The 24,178-nt window shown below is 32.4% G+C and overlaps 1 pseudogene; it reads right to left on the bottom strand.

Annotated features, from left to right (window-relative positions):
* Nucleotides 1-24,178, bottom strand: part of LOC105033282 (serine/threonine-protein phosphatase PP1 isozyme 3-like) — a 41,049-nt pseudogene that overhangs the window by 12,814 nt on the left and 4,057 nt on the right.

Below are 24,178 nucleotides of genomic sequence, written 5' to 3'. Positions count from 1 at the left end.
TGAGTATGAAGATCTCCTAGTCGACTTGAAGATTGTCAAAGTGCTTGATACTGACAACTTGAAGGTCTTCATCGACTCACAGTTGATTATTGAGCAAGTTAAGGGTGAGTTTGAAGCCCGAGATGTTAGGAATTATGTCTTAAAATCAATTATTTGATGATTGTGCTGATTATAAATATATATAAATTGATAAATAATAAAAATTATTTGATATTTTTCATCACAAAGATACATCTTCTAACGAACTCCTATATTATGATGAAGTCTTTAGGACTACTTTGATCGATAAAGGAGGATTTATCATGTAGTCCTTAAACTGATTCGAGATCAAACGATATGCTATTACTAGGATGATAGCGATATCAAGTGTAGGTCGTTGTATGCCATATGCATTGATTGTCCTCGTAATCAAATGGTATGGAGATACTGGTATGGCATGCAGATGAGATATAGGAGTACATCGTCATTGAACGTGATCAACTGTGGAGCACTCTGCTGTCAAGGGTAGCTCGCAAAGGATATGGGTATAAGTGTCCCTCTGATCTGAGATCACTACGGTGACTTACAAGCAACTCACTATATTTTGATGTTGGACTAACTGAGTTTCTAATTCAATGATGAAAGATTTTGGGTATAGTCAAGTACTTGTCAAGTTAGTGCAGAGTTAAGATGGGATTGATCTCTCCAAATTAGTAGGAGATATGCATCAGTGTATTTCAATTTAGCAAAATCTGAGCTCAGGTAATCTATGTGATAGATTTGAAAAAGATTGAAATACAATATGGATGACTTATCTAAGATTGACAATTAAATCTTAGGTCATCTTCGAGCATTAGGATCAAAGGGATGAATTATACGGTAACCATACGTCAATAGGTTTTGAATGTTGCTTCATCTTCATTTGATTTATCTGGATGTCGGGTCACCATTGCTAGATGGTTACATCAATTGGTTCAGAAAGGTATTTCTGTGCTACCGACTTAGGTTCGAACCTATGAGGTCACACTCAAAAAAAGTTTCTGACTGATCATATGGCTGATCAACGATTGAGAATCATTCAAGGGCTTAATCGTCAATTTGATTGATGGTTAATCTTTGCAAAAATTATAATAAATTAATTCATCAAGTGTTAGTAAATTAATAAAAAATTAATTAATAATTAAATTATTGATTAGCTCAATTTGATTGAGCAAAGAGAATTAAATAAAATCTAATTGAATTAGATTCAATTAGGTTTGATCTGATTAGGTTATGAGATGACCTAATCGCTAAGGGAGAATTATCCCTGATTTGATCAGAATTTTGATTCAATCAATTTTTAATTTGATTAAAATTTGATTAAAAATTTATGAACCTAATTAGATTGGATTTTATATATTTTATTTGGGTTAAACCAGATGTGATTTTGTTTGGATTCAAATAAAAAAATTAGGAGTCCTTATTGGAATAGGACTCTTCTCCCTGTGCCAATTCAGATTGCACGTCATATATCTCCACACACAAAATTATTTTGTATAAAATTTTTTCACACAAAAGAGTCATTTTTCTTCTCTATCTCATGTATAAATTTGATTTGGTTTTGATAAAAAGAAGGTTCTGAAATTAGATTTCAAAACAATCCTTATCAGAAGAATCTGTTCTCATCCAAATCAATCTCTCCACGCTAATAAATTTTTTTCTTCTTATATGTGTGATATTTTGAGGATTGATTTACCATAAAAAAATATAGAAAGGAATGTCCCATATTTTTTTGGCATGTTTTGGGATGTGAAATTATGAAGAAAGGCAGAATCCTATAAGAGTCTAGGATCACTAGGACTCTTCACCCCACCTCTTTATATGCCTATAAAAGGGGTTTTTATGGTTTCTTTTATGTGTCTAAGATACCAGAAGAGAGCTCTTTATATGGTTGAAGTTTGGGCATGGTTCATGGTATGAAGAATAGAGAGAAGGATCCTCTCTCTTGGGGTATGTGCAAAAACTTGAATTTCATATTTTTGGTTCTAAGAGTTTGGGAAGAGAGAATAAATTAAAAAAAAAATTATTTTCTTTTTTATTTTTTTTCACCTCTTCATCTCCTCTAAAAGTTTATCTTCAATCTCTTAAAAGATTTTAGAGATTTGAAGAAAAGATCCTAATCGGTCAAGAAGAAGATCTTCACGTGAGCTAGCACTCCTGAGAAGACCGATTAGTTCGGAGCTTCGAGTGGATTTCTCGTAGAGACCGGATGCATGTGCAGCCGCGAGCAATCAGCAAAGATCCTCTTCATCATATCTCTCAGTAGTAGAGATCGTCGACCCACAATCAGGTATGAAGTTCTGAACTCAGATTAGAAGTAGATATGATCTATTGCTAACATGGATGCATGCAGATTTTATCTTCAGATTATTTCATATTTTATATGCAATATAACATGTTATAGATCCTAGAGTAGATTGATTTGATGATTAGATCATATACATATTAGATTAATTTGATTAATCTAATGATCTTTCATTGTAATTATTTCAAAAAAATTTTGAAATACATGCATGAAATCGCCTACGCATCTCAACAGTGTGATCAGAGCCTAGGTTCGTTATGACATCATTTATGTACATATTAAATCTGAATTTTAATTTTATTTAGATCTAATATATGATATTTTAATCTAAATTTAATTAATAGTTGATTGTACAAACTGACATAAGGTTGTCCTGCTATAGGGTTTATCCCTTACAGTAAAAATATTATCCTAGTTTATGCTGATTGTTGATAAAATCTGATTTTATATCATGTATGTGATGTTTATGATCTGATTTGGATATGATCTAAGATTGTAATCAGATCTGATATAATTTAGATTAGATCTAAATTCAAGCATATATGATATGTGATTAGATTAGATGATTCGATTAGCAAGTACTTAGATTGGATTGATCACTAGACCGTCCGATCATAGAAGCAAGAAGGATTTAAAGGCCCTCTCTTTTCATTCAATGGGATGCTCTTATGATGTGTAGGGGTGTCATGTGATTAGATTCCATGAAGAAGAACGTGAAAGAAAGAACTTATTTTTCTACAAAATCTTAGATCTTGAAATCTTAGGTTTGTTGTATGTGATACAAAGTTGTACAAAAAAATAAGACATCTAATCTATATGATTAAAATTGATTTAATTATGATAAAATAAAATCTCGAATCATAAAAATTTTAGATATGATTTAAAAGTATTATGATTGATTTTATTTTAGTATTATATAAGAATTTTTAAATCTGAAACTTCTTGAATCGTGCTCACAAAATTACTGAGCCGACCCAATTTTGAACTGAGTTGACCCAGTCTTTTTGTGTAGCCGGCTCAATGTTGATTGAGTCAACCCAATTTTAGAATAGAAAATCTTTACATAATATTTATTATCAATTCTTTATAAAATAAAAAGGTTAAAATTATTTCAAACCTAAATCTAAACCCATGTTGATGCTGAACTTAATTGAGAATTAAGTATAAAATTGATTAGATCTAGAATTATAAATTAAAGATCTAATGTCATTCGTATAAAATATGAAGGCATGGGTTAGCTCAAATCAGATCTTTTTAATTGAGTTAGACCTAAGGTTAGAATCAAAGAGTTAATAGACTAACTAGAGAAATTGATTAAATCTAATCAAATATTGAATTAGATTAAATCAGAATTTTTCTAGAACCAATACAATAGTTACAGATGGTCAAGTTTATATCTTTGATTAGACCAAATGGACTTTGATTGTGACTCAGTGGTTGAACCCGAATCATTAGATTGGTCAAATCGAAACTAATTAACCAATTGGTGTTTTAGGTAAGTTCGGCATTTCGATCGATAGTTTTTAATTGGGAGCAGCTTACCTGATCATTTTGATGGTGTCTAAGGCAAGCTTAGCAAATCCTCCCATCAATCTTACTTGACGAATTTCATGAATTATGTCTTGATTAGATCGCTAAGTAATTTAAGTTGATCCATGCCATTAAGGTTGATTAGTGTGACTGATCTAGGTGCCAGTTCAACCAGTATGATCTTAATCCAATTCAATGACTTAGTGAAGTCAGTGGGAGGATTGTGATTTACTAGTTGATCTCTTCTCATCTCTTCTTGAAATTAATTATCAAATTTTTTAAATTATTAGACCCATAAAGTGAGCAAGTTATGGTGATAACTATATCATAGCCTCCCATTAAGGTGAATGATAATGGGTCTATTATTTCTAATTGACATTGTAGGCGTCATCCATCTGGTATTCTCTTAGAATAATAAAATTATCATTCATCATATGATGACTCTGTTATACTATCTGATGATGGTTGGGTTGACTGAGCCATCTTCAGGCCTGATCATTCATTGGTTAGAAATACTGAGTAGGTTCATGTTAATGGTTTGACCTAATTGAAACTTTAAGTAGAGGTCCATCGCCTACTGAAATAAAATCTGAGAAAAAATTAATTATTAAAAATTATTTAAAAAAATAATTAGTTGAAAAAATTATTTGATCGAGCCATCCTCGAGCTTATATGCAATCTGTGTGAATTCTAGTACCCACTAAGGAATTAAGATAATTCTTCAAATTAGAGGTAGAGACTACCAATTCATATAAAATAGTGAGAGAACCTTTAGACTAAAGTCCAAATCTTTAGGTTTAATCAATTCATAAACATAGAGATCTTGTATTTTTCTTTCAGTTATGGCTAGATGTATGTTGCCCCATTCACTGTTTGATAGTGACTAGGATCTAATTTTGATAATTGGTATCGAAAGTTGCGAATAGTTCTAGAGTACGAATGGATCCTACGTATGATTATGGATCCAGTATCTGAAGTTTTCACATCCAATACATGTGATGCGATCAAAGATACTTATTAGAAGTGGCCATATGATCATATCACCGTGTGGTGTTATTGAAAGCACACTACAAGAAAGTGGCATTTTTGTGATGATTTTTTTTACGACAAAAATTTTTCCATCACAAATAAGCCTATTTATGACATATCAAAATTTTCATCAATAAAAAAAATATTAACGATGCTTTTTCATCAATAAAGAATATTCGTGATGAAAAATAAAATTTCATCGTAAATATAAGTTATTTTTGATGATTTTTTTATCATAAATAATAAAATATTATTTAAATTTTAAATTTTTAAATATTATCAATAAAAATATTTTTATCATAAATAATTTAATTTTTTGATATGAAAAATATTTTTTTATCATAAATAATTATTATTTATGATTAAAAATTTTCATCACTAATATTTGAAGAAAAATAAAAAATTTAAAATATCAAATATTATAGATTATTTATGATGTAATTTTCAATCATAAATAATTTAATTATTTATGATAAAAATTTTAGTTATGTCATAAATAAATCTTATTAATGACAAAAATTTCATCATTAATATTTAAAAAAAATTAAAAATTTAAAAATTAAAGATTATTTATGATGAAAAGAATTACGTTGTAGATAACCAAAATATTTATGATAGAAAATAATTTTTTATCACAAAATAATGATCATTTATGATGAATATTTTCATCACTAATATGTAAAAAATAAAAAAAAATTAAAATTCAAAAGGTAAACTATTTATGACTAATAAAAATTTTACATCACCAATAATAGATTATTTACGATAAAAAATTTTCATCACAAATAATAAAAAAATTAAAAATTTTAAAATTATAGAATATTTATGATGAAAAGTTTACATCATAAATAATCTATTATTGGCGATGGATATTTTATTTTCCATCACAAAATCGATGATTACTTATGATGAATATTTTTTATCACTAATATATGAAAAATAAAAAATTTTTAATTTTTAAAAATGATACTATTAGCAATGCAAAATATTTACATCGTAAATCATCAAGCGCATTTGCGATGAAAATAGAATTTTTTATCATTAATAAACCTATTTTAAAAATTTAAAAATAAAAGATAATTTATGATAAAAATTTTACATCAAAAATAATCCACTATTTGTGATGAAAAATTGACTATCCATCACAAAATCATTGCTTATTTATGATGAATATTTTTCATCATTAATATATGAAAAATAAAAAAAATTAAAATTTCAAAAACTAGACTATTAGCGATGAAAAATAAGAATTTTATCGCTAATTTTATTTTTTACGATGAAAAAGTTCGTCGTCAATATTTAAAAAATTTTAAAAATTTAAAAATAATAGATTCATTGTGACGAAAATCACCAAACCATACATTCTTTTCTATTCTTTTATCACCACCAATACAACGTAGAAGTGACCATAATAACGATTTAAACACACCTTCATTATATTACTAAAAAGATATTTAATTGCTTGTCTTCCAAGAGCAATGCTAGGGGGCCTCCTTTCAATAGCACAATTTTTTCCTATGAAATATAGGGGGATTTGTATGAATCATAATTATTTGCCATGAACTCGAGAAATTAATTTTATATATTATATATATATAATTATATATAATTATATATTATATATATATTAATATATATATAATATATTTATATATATTATATGTTATATATTTATATATAATATATATATTATATATTTATTTATTTATTTTTCAATATATATAAATTTTTGGAGAAGATTTAGCTAGAGGACACGTCAGAATTATTAGATAAGGTTGGACTTGTCATTTTCTGACATTATTTACAAATGATAATCTTGAAATATGGGGATCCAAATTAAATTTCTATAATTAGAATTTTTCTATTAAAGAATGTTTAGATATATTATAGTAAACTTTTCTATATTTATAAAAATAAATATTAGATAGTTTTAAAAAAATAATATGTGCACAAGAAAAGTATGTAGAATATTAAGATGAATATATAGTAATATAAAAAAAATAAAATTAAAATAAAATTATTCATAAAAAAATAAAGATGACATCAATTAAGATAAAGTTTAGAGAACGATGATTTTAGATACTTCAGATATATAGAATACAGATCAAGGTATATATGGGTACGTACAAATGAGTGATTTATATATAAAAATAAAGAGGTACACCAAACAACATATAGATGAAGTGGTAAGAAAAAAATTGATATTTAATGGCTCTAAACCAAGTGAAATGAAGAAAAAGGATTTATATACTCGATCCTAATGAGTTTGGGATCATAGCTTAGTTGAGTTGAGGTGAGGCGAGTTGTATATTTATCAAAATAAATATGATGTTACTTCTCTATAAAAAAAAATACTAATATAGTACAAGGATAAGAGTCCTCCATATTGTTAAATTTTTTGGTATAATAATGTGAATTGACCCCTTCATGATTCTTATCAATAATTGAATTAAATTGTGATTCATTTTAAATGAGTATTTTATCTCTAGCGAGTAGAGTTATTTATACTAAAAATATTTCAATAATTGCATGCAACTTTTAGCAGATTAGTAATTTACAATAAATTTGTAAACAAAGCTATATCTTTTGTAGGAGCAGTAATGATTATGCATCTAATTTAATAAACAAGTTAATTATTTCCTATAATGCCATAATAGCCATGCACTTCTATTTATATATAATATATATAAATATATCTACACATCAATTTAGCATCTGATAACTCTTTTGAATGAGATTCTAGATTATTATATATATTATATAAATTTTTAAATATATATATATATATATTTATATATATATATGCATGTATATATATATATTATTTTTCTATGAAAGCATCACATTGCTCATTCTTTTTTCGTCACAAATTTTTTTAAAAAATATTTTTTTTCAATAGTTATTAGCGACAAAAAAGATTTTCTATCACTAACAAAATAATTAATGATAAAAAATTTTCATCATAAATAACTTTTTATTGAAAAAACTTTTTTAGCAAAAAATATTTTGGCGAAAACTATTAGCGATAGTAGGGGGAAAATATTTTTTTTCAACGAAAAAAATTTTTTTTTAATGGAAACTATTAGCGACGAAAATTATTTTTATTGTTAATAAATTTATTAACGATGAATTTTTTTATTTCATCATAAATTATTTTTTTATTAAATTATTAGCGATGAAAATTTTGTTATTAGCGATGAAAATTTTCGTCGCTAATATGTCTTGTTTCGTCAAGTCCTATCTGAAACCCATTTTCTTCCTCGATGCCCCCACCCCGGTTTCGCACACTCCCCCTCCCCCTCGCATCCCCCTCTCTGCTCTGCCCCCTTTCCCGACCGTCGCATTCGCCACCATCGCCGTCCTTCATTGTCGTTGCCATCACCATCGCCGACGCCATTGCAGTCGCCGTTCGCTGATAAGATAAGGTGTCTTTTTTTTGGGTGTGTTCTTGGGCCATCGATGGGCCGTCGGGGATGGGGCCGGGCCGACGGTGCCTGCGTCCGCCGTCGGTAAGCATTTTTGTTTTTTTTGGTCTTTTATCGGGCCACCGGGCCGGTGTGGACAGTGTCGGGGCTGGGTTGGGCCGGCGTGGACGGTCGGGCAGTCCACACCGTCCCGGTGGCTCGGCATGGACGGTCGGGCCGGGTCGGGGCTGGCGTGGATGAGGCTGGGGCCGACGGGGATGGGGACGAGGTCGGGGCTGGCGTGGATGAGGCTGGGGCCGGAGGGGATGGGGATGGGGATGGGGCCGAGCCAGTGGAGATGAGGCTGGGGCTGGCTGGGCTGGGTCAGGCCTGGGCCGAGGCAGGCTGGGCAGGGTTGGGTTGGGTCCAGGTTGGGCTAGGGCCTGTGGAAATGGGTCTGGGTCGAGCCGTGGCCGGCGGGGACTAGATCAGGGCCGGCGGGGGCGGGGATGGGGACGGGGCGGGCTGGGCCAAGTCGAGGTGGTGTTGAGGGGGCCAATGGGGATGGGGACGGGGCCGGGTCGGGCCGGTCCGATGGGTCGGATCGGGCTGGGCCGAGTCAGGCCAGGCTGGGTCGGGCCCGGTCGGGTCTGAGCCGGACCGGTTTCGGGTCGGGCTGGGGCCTGTGGGGATGGGTCTGGGTCGGGTCGGGGCTAGCAGGGATGGGGATGAGTCCTGTGGGGATGGGGTTGGGGCCTGCGGGGATTGGTCCGGGGCCGGCAGCACGAGGGGCCGTCGGGGATGGGGCTGGGCCGGTGGGGATTGGGCCAGGCCAAGCCAGCGGGGATGGGGTCGGGGCCGATGGGGATGAGGCCGGGTCGAGTCGGGCCGGTGGCGCGGGCCGGGCCGATGGGGATGGGGCCGGTTCGGGCCGACAGTGCGGGCCGGGGCCGACGATGATGGCATTATGAGTAGCGGGGATGGGGAGATGCATATTATTTGATTAATTATATTTGTTACATATTATTTTTTAGTGTTACTACTGAAATTATTTAATTATTTGATTAATTATTTTTTCACTAACACAATATATATTGCTGTTACTTATTACAATTTAATTATTTTATGTGCTATTTTGTATGCTGCTAAAATTATAAATATAAAAAATATTTTTATTTTAGAGAAAACTCTATTGAAATTTTTGATGAAGAACTTCAATACGAAGTTATTCTTTTTTGATAAATTAGAAATCTATCTTCGAATGTATATTCAAAGATGGTAGTTAAATTACATTGAGCCATAAATTTTCATTCAAGAGTCGATCTTCATTGAGATTGAATTTTGGATATTTTGTATTCAAACTTTTTAAAAAAATAATAATATTATTATTGTTAATAGTTGATATTTTATTTCATTATGTGGTATTTAGTAGTTATCTGTCTATTGTTCTCTAGATATATCATGGATAGGGTGCGTAGGCACCATATTCACATTGTATACTTGGAGAATCATAAGGAGATGCTGTCAAAATTTTCATAAAAATGAGATGAAATATCTACTAATAACAATAATAAGATTATTACTTTTCTGAAGGAGAAGGGTCACACTTGTTAGTAATGATTTGAAATGGATAGGATCATGCATTTTTACTTCATTAAATTGATTGAAGGATATTTTTTGTGTTACTGTTCAGTCTGTGCTTTTTAATATGTATTGTTTTGTATAAAGTGATCAAGATCTGGATCTGAACTGGGATTTTGGCTGGAATTCAGATTGCGATTTAGTCTGAAATTTGGATCAAGATCGAAAATACCACTGATCTTTTTTTAGTTGTTAATGATTTTGTGTTTGTTGTTAGATGGATATCAATAAAAATTGGATGAATGTTAGAGATATTTTTTTGTCTGGATATCGAAAAAGAGTTTGAAATTTTATTGAGTTTGCACGGCATAAGGCTGACAGTGCTAGTCGGATAAAGTATCCATGTAAAAGATATGTCAATATGATATATCGTTACATAATATTTGTTGAGGAGCATCTGCTACAATATGGTATGGATAAGAAGTATACTTATTGGATATGGCATGAAGAGGGTGATCCGAATGAAGTGGTGCACGATGATGACGATACTGAAGATGATAGTGATACTGCTGGACCTGTCGAACATAGTGATATAAAAGAATTATTAGATGATTTACATCAAGGTGCTTGTTCAAATATATGCATGAGTACTACTACATCTGAAAGCAATTCTAATCATGAACATAATATCTGGCTTGAGGTAAAAGGGACTTCTAAACAATTTGCAAAGCTTGTAAGGGATGCACGAGAGCCATTCTATCCAAATTGTACAAAATTTTTTAAATTAAATTTTTTGATAAAATTACTTCATATTAAAACTATGAACTGATGGAATCAGAAGTCATTTGATCAAATTTTAACATTGATTAAAGCAGCTCTTTTTGATAGAGAGAGACTTTCGAAATCATATTCTGAAGCAAAAATATACATGCAAAAAATAGGACTTGGCTATATTCTTATATATGCCTGCAAAAATGACTGTATATTATTTTATAAGAATAACGAACAAGCAACTAAATATCTGAAATACGGTGAGCCTAGATACAAAATTGATAATAAAAAGCAAAGAAGATATCTCAAAAGATTTTGTGATATTTTTCATTGATTCCAAGACTTCAAAGGTTGTATATGTCTACAAAGATAGCTGAAGAAATAAGATGGCACTATGAGCAGCGGGTTTCGAAAGAGAACATATTTAGCCATCTGACCGACTCTTTAGTGTGAAAAGACTTCGATGTAAAGCATCTGTATATTGCGAGTGACCCATGCAATATCCAGCTTGATCTAGTGATAGATGGATTTAATCTCTTTGACAATCTGAATACCTCTTATAGTATGTGGTCTGTGATGCTAGTTATATATAATGTGTCACCTTGAAAGTATATGAAAGAATCATTTATTTTTATGTCATTGTTGATTTCGGGTCCGAAAGTATCAGGTAATAAAATTGATGTATATCTACAATCTTTAATCGATGATCTGAAGGAGCTATAGAAAAATGGGGTACAAACATATGATTCTGTGAGTCAAAGTAATTTTAAGTTGCATGCTTCAATTCCATGGATCATAAATAATTTTTTTGTATATGAAAACTTATCTGAATGGAGCACCAAAGGATATCTTGCATGTCCAATATGCAATAGAGATGTATCCTCCTTACATTTAAAGCATGGATGAAAAATATATTTCATGGATCATCAGCGATTTCTTTCTACTAATCATTCTTGGAGGATCCATTATAACCAATATTTTGATGGTAAGTTCAATCGACGTCCACCACCTAAGGAGTTAAGTGGAGCAAAAATTTTAGAACAACTTGAAGTCATTGAAAACATCTAATTTGGAACAACATCGGGTACTCACAAGCGGAAGCGTACTGAAACTGAGCTGAATTGGACATAGCAAAGCATCTTTTTCGAACTACCGTATTGGAAGCAGCTACTACTTCATCATAATTTGGATGTAATGCACATTGAAAAAAATATTTATGATAATATCATCGATACTGTATTGAACATCTCAGAAAAAATAAAAGATGGTATAAAAACTCATTTTAATTTATAGAAAATGAGAATCCGATCGGAGTTACATTTAGTTCATCCAGGTGAGAGATTTTTTATACCACCTGCATATTATTCGCTGTTTGGTGAGGAAAAGAAAAATTTTTGTGAATGGTTCAAAATCATAATTTTTTCTGATGTATACGCTTCAAACGTATCGCGATATATTGGGAACAACGACGGCAATATCTCTGGCATGAAAAATCATGACTCTCATGTGATGATGCAACGTTTGCTTTCTATGATCATGCATGGCTATTTGGGTGGTGATGTTCAAATTGCATTGATTGAGTGTAAGTGTTCTTTCAAAAATTATATTATCAAAAATTAAAGATTAACTTACTTGAGAGATCAGAGAAAGATATTGTACTCATTCTTTGTAAGTTAGAAAATAAATTTTCATCATCATTTTTTGATGTTATAGTGTATCTAGCTATTCATCTTTCAAAGAAAGCTCTTTTGGTCAGACCGGTATATTATTGATGGATGTATCCTATTAAAAAGTAAAAAATTATATGTACTTTATCATATCAATTATAAGATGTAAATATATTTTTAAAATTTAAATTTATTTTTATTTATAAATTTTTATGTACCTTAAAAAAGTATGTGCGCAATAAAGCAAGGCCTGAAAGGTCTATAGCGGAAGCATATGTAGCAACCGAGTGTGTCACATTCTGCTCAATGTATCTTGACGATATCGAAACAAGATTCAATCGTACAGATCATAACAAAGACTGTGAATGAGATGACAATGAACCAACATTATCTATATTTAAACAAACGGTTCGACCTATTGGTGCAAAGAGATATGAATTTATGGACGTGAACAAGCTATCCAAGATGCACTTTTATGTTCTAAATAATTATGAAAAAATTAAAGATTTTATTGAGTAAGTATCATCTTACCATACTGTTTCATATTTTAAGTAAATTTTTTATGCCGATGTAAAATTAAAAATCATAACTTCTTGTAGTGAGCACAAGAGTATACTATGTAGAGAGAATAATACGGATGTCGATGATCAACATAGAAGAGAATTTACAAAATAGTTTGGTGATCTTGTAAGTTACATTAACGATATATTATTTATTTAATTATAAATAATATTATTTGAACCAACATAATTTTTTATGCTATGGTGTAGATAAAATATAAGTATTTCAATAAAGAAGTGGGTATGATCGATGAGTTGCATAATTTAGCATGTGGTTCCAATCGAAGAGTTAATCACTATGCATCCTATATCATTGAAGAAATAAAATTTTACACAAAGAAGCTTGAGATGCAATGACGGATCCAGAATAGTGAGATTGCTACAACAGGATATGAAGAAGAAGAAAAGATTGATTTTTATGGTGTACTGATAGATATTATAGAACTGAAGTATGGATCCAGTAATTCTGTACTTTTGTTTCAGTGTGAATGGTGGGATATTAGTAATAAAAAGATCGATATTCATATCGACTCACAATTATCAGTGTAAATTTTGGACGAATATGGTACCAAAATGAGCCGTATATATTAGCAACTCTAGCGAAACAAGTAATATATTTGAAGGATCTGAAGTATCGAGATAATTAGCATGTTGTACAAACAATAACATCTAGAGGTGTATATGACATACCAATCTGATTAGAGATGGATGAAAATTTGGATTTACATGAAGAGAAAACTTTTCAACAAGAAGAACAAACATTAGCTGAGTTTTTGGTTGATGAAGAACTTGTAACGGCACCTTTGAATAAGACTGATCTACCGTCCAATGAAGTTAAAGCTGATTTTGTATTTAATCTTGATGAGTCAGAGGGCGACGATCAGTTCATAAATGACGATAAGATAGAAGACGACACATATATTGATTATTGTGATTCGAAGGAGGATCTACATATCGAGGAAGATACGAATATTGATGAGTAGATCTATATTCTTCGTTCAATCTTCTTTTGCAATAATGGTATGCGATATAACTGTATTCATTAGAATGTTATTTGATTTTTATTAGTATTATTTAATATTATATTTATTTATATCTTAATTGTTGCAGATATGGCACCAGGAGACAGATGACGATGTTCGCATTCACAGTCTACCTCGGAGGTTAAGGCACCTTTACCGATCTTCATTGCCGCACTGGCTCCATTGCCAGAGGGTCCTGCACCGGCAAGTCCCAGTAAGGCGGGTTCCAGTGAGGCAGATCCCAATAAGGCAGATCCGAGTGAGACGGATCTGAGTGGTATTATTATACTTTTTATATAATAAAATTTGATTCTTTTATTTGGATAGCTATCATACTAATGATTTATTTATTTTTGTTTCAGGTCAGTCTTCACCTATAGCGAGACGAGGGTGAGGTCCATCGAAGAACCTCGCTCTAGAGTGTTGAAGACATGAGCATCCGGGACAGCGTCTCCATATCGAGATACCAGCCGGCTACACCAGGACCATTAGAAGATGGTGCGAGCCGTGGCAGAATGAGCTGGGCATCATATGCCGCAACTATGCCCCCGTGACGCTCTTCCATTGGCATCACGTTCTACTAACTCAGAGAGAGATTTTATACATCCACTTACAGATAAAATAAATTATATTATGAATATTTAAATTATATAGTATTCTTTTAATATTTATTATTGGTAGGATGTATTCGACATCATTGATTTTGAGGAGGATCATGTGAGGCGAGCCATCGACACTCATCTATCCTTGCATTTCAAGAATTATTGCCATCACATGCATCAGTATTGATATCGGGTGATGCAGAATCATGGGGAGGAGGCAGCACGGCAGTAGTCCTATGACAGCATCACCATGGACGATTGGACTGCCATATGCTAGCATTACGAGGATCCGGTATATCAGGTTACACATCTAAACTTCTTTTTAGAGTTTAATGACTGAATCATTTATTCTTAAATTAAATTTATTATCTACTAATTTGATTGATAATTTTACAGAGATGATGTGTCCAGAATACGATGAATCGGGCGAGATAGATCGTGTCTCATTATGGGGGTTCGAGATCGTTCGCTCGTCACATGGAGCACATGATAGGTAATTTTTAATTTTTAATTAGCATATAACTTTTTAGTTATTTAAAAATTTTTTAATTAATTCTCAAATTATAGAGAGATGCTGAGAGTGGCGAGCTTCCTAGTAGGATCGATATCTACCAGCGGACCCACCAATGATGGTCGGAGGAGTAGATGATGGGGAGCCAGGAGCTCTTTATAAATTTTTTTAATTATTTTTTCATTCATAGTTTGATTTTTATTAAAAAATTAAAATAACTTTAATTTTAATTTTCAGGATCATATGACAGACATGAGATCCCAGCCTACCCCTGAGGGCTCGATCGCATCCACAAATGATGAGATTTGTGATCGGATGCTCGGTATGAGATCTTGTTATGTTAGGGGTCTAGGGTATGAGATCACTGCTCCCTCATCCTCACGCTCATCTAGGACTGACATCCATTCTGCGTATGAGGCTCGACTGATGGAGGTACAGAGGCAGACTGTCAAAGATCGATAGCAGGCTGTCATGGATCGACAGCAAGCTGAGCAACAAGCTCAGGAGTTGGCTGCACGCATCGACGAGTATTAACAGCTCCAGATTCAGATGATGGAGCGGATGACACAGATGGAATAGGCGACACAGCTGATGAAGCAGCAGCAGGTCGATCCGAGCTCCATCATCGATTCGAGCTCCATCGAGCACTCTCCATCTCCAGCTCGTTCTCCAGATGTCGATATTTGATGACTTATTGTTATATTTTTTTATTTCAAATCTCATAAATTTTAATTTAATATAACAAAATAATAACATTTATTTGTTAGTTCATTGTGTAAATTTTTTATTTTTATTTTTTTAATTTATAAAAAATATTATATATAAATTAAAAATATATATTCATAATTTTTTTTAAAAAAAATATGACTAAATTATTAGTGATGGAATTATTCCTAACAAAAGATTCATCATCAAAAATATTTTACTAACATAATTTATTTTTTAATAAATATATAATTAACAGTGATGGAAAACTTTTCATCGTAAATAATTATTAACGATGTAAATTTTCATCAAAAATTATATTATTTATGACATAATTTTTCATCGCTAATATTATTTAATTTTATTTTTTAAAATTTTTTTTATTAAATTAATAGCGATGAAATATTTTGGTTGCAAAAAATATTTTTTGTGATGTAAACTTTTAGTCACTAAAACTTTTTGAATTAATAGCGATGAAAATATTTTCATCGCTATTAATTTTTTATTTATTAGCGATGATATAATTCATCATAAATATCTTTTTCTATGATTAATTTTTTTTATTTTTTATTTTTTATGATAAAAAATATTCATCACAAATAATTTTTACTAGTGATCAAATTTTTTTTTATCATATTATCAACGATGTGATTATTGGTGATGAAATATTAGCGACGAAAGTTTGATTGCTAATATATGTTAGCGATAAAAATTGATTATTAGCAATAAAAATTTTTCATCTCTAATAACCTGTTTTATTGTAGTGGCAGTAAAGAACATAATTTAGTTGTAAATATAATGATGCTCAGTGAGAGAAAATTTTTTAAACATTGAAGGAGTTCTTTTACACCTCTGAAGATGTGTCTTCAATGTGGCAATAATTCTTTGAGAAAAAAAAAAAGAAGGTGCAAAGAGTCATGCTTGGGCTAATGAGTCTGAACTAACAAAAGAGTCTAAGATTAATCTAGTCTGGCAGAGTCCCTTGATCCGAACAGACTAAAGAAGAGAAATCAGTAAAGGATTGCGGAACAAAAATACTTATATGATAACACCTTGTGATTTTTCTATCCATGACACTACTACCTTGGTATTGGATATCAAAAGTCCATACAAATTATTGCAATGACTTTAGATTAGTAGAAAGATTGAAAATAGCAAGAGATTTCTGAACGTTGGAGATGGAAGTTATATTCCAATCCTGATTTTAGGAATCGTCAAGCCTATTTTCAATTCTAAGAATATCATTTTAGTGATTATCACTATTGTCTAATAATTTTATGATATCATTATGAATGATATTAAAATCATATAAAAAATTGAGAATGATATTTATGAATAGTCACAGTCTGTTAGTGTATTTTATACAATCAAATAAACTTCCTAAAATAGATAATGTCATGAAAATCTATCTTTGATAATTTAGGCTCGATCATTAAACAAGAATAGAATCAATATGAGATAATTCTCGAAGTCAATGATTATGAATCATTGTCAACCTATCAATCCTATCTCTTTAGTAAGTGACCAAGTCACCTTTTACTAAAAAAGGTGAACGAGCCAATGATGTTCTGAATCTGATACATACTAATGTACTAGATTGATGAATATATTTATCATAAATTTAAATTATTTAAAATATTCAAATAAATTCATAATAAGGTAGAAAAATAAATTTGAAAGAGTATTGAAATTTTTCAGTCAGATCGAAGAGGTGAATGCATTTCAAGTAAGTTTTGACTTATCTAAAAGAGAAAAAGATTCTCTCATGTTGGAATCGACTTTGTTAGACATAGTTCGATCCATGATGAGTTTTACAAGTCTGTCAGTCTCTATTTAAGGTTATGCTCTTAAAACTACTTGTTATGTTCTGAACTAGATTCCAAATTAATCAGTTGCAAAGACTCCATATGAGATATGGACTAGACATAAGCCGATACTTTCTTACATTAGGGTTTGAGAGTGTTTGCTTTATGTCGAGCATTTGCAGATCGATTAGTTTGGATTCTGATCTTATATATATTATTTTGAAGGATAACCAAAGAATCTAGGGGATATGACTTCTACCATACTAAAGAATAAGAGTTGTTCGGCATTCTTTTCAAAAAAAGAGTACCTTGGTGAAGGTACTAATGCCTTTAATATGAAACTTATGAAGTTTAATAGGTAGAAAAACCGACACAATCTAGTGAACCCATAGAATTGAATTTGATTAGATCAAATCTAGAATTCATTATAGAGGCACCATTAAGGAGATCCAATAGAGTACCACATCCGTCAGATAGATACTTCGGTATCTAGTTTTGGGATGTGATCCTGTTGAACTCAATGAGAACAACAAAGATCTGATCACCTACATGGATGCCATGCAAAGGTCCAACTCTGATTAATGGCTTGAAGTCATAGAGTCCGAAATAAAGTCCATAAAGATCAATGGTGTATGGACATTCATTGATTCACTCGAAGGATAAAGTTCATAGAGTGTAAGAACGAAGAAGAATCCTGTAAATACAAATGGGTTAATATTTCTATGAGTGTATTTTTTATTTTGTATATGAATAAAATTTTTTTAATCAGGAATGACATTTCTTACCTTACAAAGAATAAAGGTTTCGCTATTATCATAGTTTCTCCATAAAGGACTTGAGAAAAGCATCTCTCATCCTAGAGATGAAGATCCATAGAGATGGATCTAAGGGACTGCTTAAGTTTTTCAGTCCAACATACATAGGATGTTTATGAGTAGAATTTATTCTATCATTACACCATGTATGAGATCGGATATGGTATACTCACTAGGATAGTGAGTGATACTTGCAAGATTCGGATGAGAATCACTGGAAGGTCATCCTTAAGTATTTGAGAAATACTAAGGATCGGTGATTCGATTATGAAGAATGTGACTTAAAACTTATAGAGTATGACTCCAATTTTTAGTTGGACATAATAATAGTAAGAATGTATCGAAATACTTTCTTATCTTAAATAATGGAGCAATCTACTGAAAAAGTTTCAAGAAGAAAAATATAGCCAAATTCAAATTGCGAGGCTGAATGCATTGTAGCATTTGATGTTTGTAAGGAAGCTATGTGATTATACAAGTTCATTGGCAAGCTAGGAGTGGCATTCTCAGATGATGGTCCTACTGTATTGTACAGTATTGGAGCCATAGCTCATGCCAAGGAGCCAAAGTCCCATTAGCTTATCAAGCATTCTGCATTGCTACCATCTTATTCAAGAAATATGTTAAGGTGACGTCAATCTTTAGAAGATTGATGGAAAGAAGAACTTGACCAACCCATTTACTAAAATTTCGGTATCTAGGAGTTTTGAGATGATAAATCAAAGATGGATATATGATACTATACTGATTGGCTTTAGTCCAAGTGAGAGTTGTTGGGAATTGTGTCCTAAAGCCAATCATTTGACGATTGTGCTGATTATAAATATATATGAATTGATAAATAATAAAAGTTATTTGATATTTTTTATCACAATGATACATCTTCTAAGGAACTCCTATATTGTGATGAAGTCTTTAGGACTATTTTGATTGATAAAGAAAGATTTATCGCGTAGTCTTTAAACTGGTTCGCGACCAAAGGATATGCTATTACTAGGACGATAGCGATATCAAGTGTAGGTCGTTGTGTGCCATATGTGTTAGTTGTCTGTGTAACCAAATGGTATGAAGATACTGATATAGCATGCAGATGAGATATAGGAGTACATCATCACTGAACGTGATCAACTGCAGAGCACTCTACTGTCAAAGATAGCTCGCGAAGGATATAGGTATAAGTGTCCCTCTGACTTGAGATCACCACGGTAACTTGCAAGCAACTCACTAAACTTTGGTGTCAGACTAACTGAGTTTCTAAATCAGTGATAAAAAATTTTTGGATGTAGTCAAGTACTTAACGAGTTGGTGTGGAGTCAAGATGGGATTGATCCCTCTAAATTAGTAGGAGATATGCATCAGTGTATTTCAATTTAGCAAAATCTGAGTCCGGATAATCCATGTGATGGATTTGAAAAAGATTGAAACACAATGAGGATGATTTATCTAGGATTGACAGATAAATCTTACATCATCCTCGAGCATTAAGATCAAAGGAATGAATTATACGATAATCATACGTCAATAGATTCTTGAATGTTGCTTCGCCTTCATTCGACCTATCCAGACGTCAGGTCACCATTGCTAGATGGTTACATTGATTGGTTTAGAAAGATATTTTTGTGCTACCGGCTTAGGTTCAAACCTATGGGGTCACACTCAATAGAAGTTTCTGACTGATCATGTGGCTGATCAACGATTGAGAATCATTCAAGGGCTTATTCGTCAATTTGATTGATGGTTAACCTTATGCAAAAGTTATAATAAATTAATTCACCAAATATTAGTGAATTAATGAAAGATTAATTACTAATTAAATTATTGATTAACTCAATTTGATTGAGTAAAGAAGATTAAATAAAATTTAATTGAATTAGATTCAATTAGATTTGATCTGCTTAGGTTATGAGATGATCTAATCGCTAAGGAAGAATTATCCCTGATTTGATCAGGATTTTGATTCAATCAATTATTAATTTAATTAAAATTTAATTAAAAATTTATAAATCTAATTAGATTAAATTTTATATATTTTATTTGGGCTAAACCAGATATGATTTGGTTTGGATTCAAATAAAAAAATTAGGAGTCCTTATTGGAATAGGACTCTTCTCCCTGCGCCAACTCAGATTACACACCATATATCTCCACATGCAAAATTATTTTGTGTGAGATTTTTTTACACAAAAGAGTTCTTTTCTTTTCTATCTTACATCTAAATCTAATTTGGTTTTGATAAAAGAAAGACTTTAAAATTGAATTTCAAAGTAATCCTTATCAGGAGAATCTGTTCTCATCCAGATCAAGCTCTTCATGCCAATAAATTTTTTTTCTTTATATGTATGATATTTTGAGGAGATTTTTTATGAGAGATTAGTTAGAGAATTGATTTACTATGAAAAAATATGGGAAAAGATGTCCCATATTCTTTTGGCATATTTTGGGATGTGAAATTGTGAAGAAAGGTAGAATCCTGTAAGAGTCTAAGATCACTAGGACTCTTCACCCTACCTCTTTATATGCATATAAAAGAAATTTTTATGATTTATTTTATGTATCTAAGATACCAGAAGAGAGCTCTTTAAGTGGTAGAAGTTTGGGCATGGTTCATGGCATGAAAAATAGAGAGAAGGGTCTTCTCTTTTGGGGTATGCACAAAAATCTGAATTTTAGATTTTTGGTTCTAAGGATTTGAGAAGAGAGAATAAATTAGAAAAAAATTATTTTCTTCTCTATTTTTTTTATCTCTTTATCTCCTCCAGAAGTTCATCTTCAATCTCTGAAAAGGTTTTAGAGATTTGAAAAAAAGATTCAAATCGGTCAAGAAGAAGGTCTTTATGCGAGTTAGCACTCTCGAGAAGATCGGTCAGATCGGAGCTTCGAGTAGATTTTTTGTAGAGGTCGGATGCGGGTGTGGCTGCAAGAAACTAGCAAGAATCCTCTCCACCATGTCTCTCAGTAGCAAAGATTGTCGATCCACGGTCAGGTATGGAGTTCTAAACTCAGATTAGAAGTAGATGTGATTTACTACTCACATGCATGCATGCTGATTTTATCTTCGGATTATTTCATATTTTATATGCAACATAATATGTCATAGATCCTAGAGTAGGTTGATTTGATGATTAGATCATATGTATGTTAGATTAATTTGATTAATCTAATGGTCTTCCACTGTAATTATTTCAAAAAATCTTCGAAATACATATATGAAATTGCCTACGCATCCCAATACGAGATCCCATTATGATGAAGTATCTTCAGAAAATGAAAGATCTTACATCAACTCTAAAATATTTTTGAGGTCTCTCATATTTCAAGAATGGAGAATGCTCGAGCTGATGTACTTTTTCGATTTGCAATCACTTCATTCAACTCACTGGGTCAGACATTCATCGAATGTTTCGAGCAACCAAACATTGAAAAAGTCAAAGAAGTACTATAAATTAATGACGAGTCATACTAGATGGACCTGATCTTTCAATACTTGACTGATGAAACTCTATGTGTAAATCTTTCAGAAGCCAAACGACTACGATGGATGGCCTCACAGTATATTTTGATGAATAGATAATTTTATAAAAGATTATTCTCTCTTTCCTTACTGAAGTGTTTGAGACCATCGGATGCCGACTATGCACTTCGAGAAGTTTATAAAGAAATTTATGAAAATCACTTGAGGGATAAATCTTTAGCTTATAAAATCTTATGACAAGGATATTATTAGTCCACCATGAAGAAAGATGCATCTAAACTTGTCCGAAGATGTAAACCATGTTAGAAGTATGCTAACATACAACATCAACCGATCAGCCAGCTGACATCAATCATTGCACCATGATCTTTCACACAATGAGGAATCGACATACTTGGCTCTTTTTCTCTAGCATCCAACCAGAGAAAATTCATAGTAGTTGCCATCGATTACTTCACCAAATGGGTAGAAGTCGAATCTTTGTCACAAATCACTGAAAGTAAGATGAAAAATTTTATTCAAAAGTCAATCATATGTAGATTCGATCCACCATACACCATCATCATCAATAATGATCGATAATTCAACAATCAAAACTTCAAAAAATTTTATGCAAAATTTTATATTACGCACAAACTCATATCAGTCGGCCATCCACAATCTAATAATGAAGTGGAGGTAACAAATCGATCGAATAATCCTACATGGTCACAAGACCAAATTGAATGAAGGTAAAGGCCTCTAGGTGGAAGAATTATATCTGATCTTATGGACAAATCGGATAACTCCTTGCATACCGATGGGAGAATCCCCATTCAACATAGCTTATGGGATAGAAATGATGATTCCACTTAAGATCAGATTACCATCAGCAAGAGTTGAACAGTATAATAAGCTAAGTAATTCTGAATGTCAGAGAGTTAATCTAGATTTACTTCTAAAAATCCGACAGTAAGCTCAAATTCAGATGGCGGCATATCGACAAAAAGTAGCCTGGTATTACAATGCAAAAGTCAAGTCAAAGATCTTTTATCCAGGAGTTCTAATCCTAAGAAAAATAGAAGTTTCAAAGCCTCTGAATCAGAAAAAATTATCTTCAAACTGGGAAGGACTCTACAGAATAATCGAAATACTTCGATCGGATGCATATCGGCTAGAAACTCTTGATGGAACGACTATTCTTCGAATTTGAAATATCAATAATTTGAAGATATACTAGCAATAAAGTTATTCATATGTACAATATTCAGAATGAAACATTGAAGTTCAAAATTGTGAAAGCTTCAATCAACTACATCTACAAAATGATATTAAATCGATAGATAATCGATCAAATCTTACCGACTATATCTCGATTTTTATTGTAAAAATCAATTTAAGTTAAACGACGACATCTAGTCGATATATAATCAATCAACTTATACCGACTATATCTCAATTTTCTACTGTAAAAATTGATTTAAGTCGAATGACTACTCATGCTGACTTAGCTTTAGCTAAGCGGAACATTACACCGACTCGATCCCAATCGAGTAAGAAATACACCAACTTTACTGCAGTCAATCAAAAGATATTCGACTTACCACCGTCTATCAAATATCTAGAAGATATATACATTAAATTGGCTGACACCCGACTAGTGGACAAACTCTACTAAACTAATGATCGACATTCAGTTCACCGATCGATGATCGAAAATCCAACTATTATTCAACAACATTAAAAGTATAAATGTAAAAAGAGATTCTGTACCTTAAAAAAAAATTTTCATTCATTGAAGAAAAGATACAAAATTAGACCCAAGGTCCAATTATAAAATCTGATTACAAAAAGAAGAAGAAAAAGTATTACGCCGGTCACCAGTCGGCTTCTTCATCACCCTACTTCAGTATGACTTCGATGGTTGGAGCTACTTCGATGGTTGGAGAAGGTTCTGGTGCAATCGGTGCATCTTCTTCAGCCAACGTGGCGGTCTCCTTAGCAACCTCTTCTCCCGAATTAGGAGGGACGATGCTGCTCAGGTCCAAGTCCGGATACAATCTCCTGACAGTATCTTTGCCGTCCTCATATCAAATGCAGTAGGAGGCAAATCCACCTTCAAGAATTTCATCTTTGAATTCTTGTGAATCTCTGAAATTCTCGATGACCAGACTCAGAGCACCTCTCGCCGACTCAGCTTCTTCCTTCGTAGAGGCCGACTCTGCATCAGCTAGTGCCAACCTCTCCATGGTGGCCGGATGCCTCCCACACTCTACTTCTAGCTCCTCTATACATCTGTCTCTCTCCCTCCAAAGTCGACTGATGGAATGCTTCTTGCTCTTGACCCGAGAATCGAGAGACACAATATTTTGATGAGCCGATTAAAGTTCAGCTTTGGAGGA

The sequence above is a fragment of the Elaeis guineensis genome, chromosome 14 (genome assembly GCF_000442705.2).
Source record: "Elaeis guineensis isolate ETL-2024a chromosome 14, EG11, whole genome shotgun sequence".
Classification (NCBI taxonomy): domain Eukaryota; kingdom Viridiplantae; phylum Streptophyta; class Magnoliopsida; order Arecales; family Arecaceae; genus Elaeis; species Elaeis guineensis.
Note: the sequence above shows the minus strand (reverse complement) of the source record. Positions and strands in the feature narration are given on the sequence as shown.